Here is a 1581-nt window from a genome sequence, read left to right as displayed (position 1 = left end):
CCAAATCGAGGAAATTTTCGACTTTTCCAAATGAAGTCTGCGAACCAGAAATTCTAAGTAAGGAATTCTGTTGACCCGAGGGAAGGTGTTAGGCACCCTCGAATCCCGTGGTTCTAGCACGGTCGCTTAAATTGTTATAATGGCTAAATATCTGATTTAAATACATGTTGTGACTTATGTGCTTTTATTAAGTTTAAACCGCTTTTATTATTATCATTTATTTTTATAGAATTGCAACGTCGTGAAAATGCATCTCGAACCACGTCACAATCAATGCACCCGTAGTTGTTAACACATTTCGACTCCGTTGAGATTTGAATTTGGGTCACATAAATGCGCACCCGAATTTAAGAATGTAATTTAATTAAGTCGCGCCTAAAGAATCTAACGCGTTATTGTCTTTGGGGAGGGCAGTGGAATTCACTAAACAGCCCGTCCCAAATTCTAAGTATTTATTATGATCAATTATTGAGGGCCCCGCAATTTGCATTTTTATTCGGCGAGGCTCGTCTCATTATTTTAGAAGGGTACCCTACAATGACTACATTTCTACTACATTTATCTTTAAAGAGAAGGATGATGCCGAACTTTTCTTGTTTGGACAAATACGGACTGAATCCTTATTATGTTTGCCGAACCTAAACTTGTTTGATTACCTGATTGATTGTTCATGAGGTGAGGGTTACCTCATGCTTTGTCTTCATCGAATGAATATGCTTATTAATTCGCTAAGTGAGATTGCAAACAAACTAACAACACATATTGAGTTATGTTTAATGACCTCCAAGTTCTATTTTTAACACTCTAACCTATTTGAAATTGATAAAACGAAATCGGCTGTTTTATTAGGGAAGTTACTACTAATTGAACTCAAAAATGATTATTAGTTTTTCTCAACAATCATCACATCATTTCGAAACAAAGAATCTATACCGAAACCCAGTATCGAACCTGCATTGGAACGAATAAACTGACAGGAGAACTGGCATTCATAGCCAGACTCTTAATGTGACTGTATGGGAGTTTGTTTGGGATACATTTATCCCGGACCCAGTACCACAGTTTTGTCAATTCAGTGGTCTAGGCAAAATACATACAAGTGCTTACCATGACTCTATGTTATACAGTCATAACTAAACCAAACAAGTGTTATACTGAACTGAATGTATACTAAATCAAAACATGCTGTCTATGTCATACTGTCATTACTGTTGAGCCATGCTATCTAACAGTTCATCTTAAACAGAATGTATGCTAGTTTATACAGAATATTTGCAGTTCGCAATAAAAATACAGGCCCAACTAACATTCGAACTATCTTTTTACACCAATGCTATAACATAAACTGATGTTCATTTCTTTATTTCTGCTTCTACTTCAAACTTTCAACAATACAAGGTTCAAAGGTTGCGTACCTGGGAATATTTGCAATTGAAGAAAAGGGCAATCAGTAGAGTAACAATGAACAAATGCAGCAGCAGTAACAACACTATCAGTAGCAACAGGGCAGAATAGCAGCAGGCAAAACAATACATCAAGAAACAGGCTCGAGTGCAGAGATGCAACTATGGCCAATAGAAA

This window comes from Nicotiana sylvestris, chromosome 2, assembly GCF_000393655.2.
Source record: "Nicotiana sylvestris chromosome 2, ASM39365v2, whole genome shotgun sequence".
NCBI classification, from domain to species: domain Eukaryota; kingdom Viridiplantae; phylum Streptophyta; class Magnoliopsida; order Solanales; family Solanaceae; genus Nicotiana; species Nicotiana sylvestris.
The sequence above is the reverse complement of the archived record's forward strand: the minus strand, read 5'-3'. Positions refer to the sequence as shown.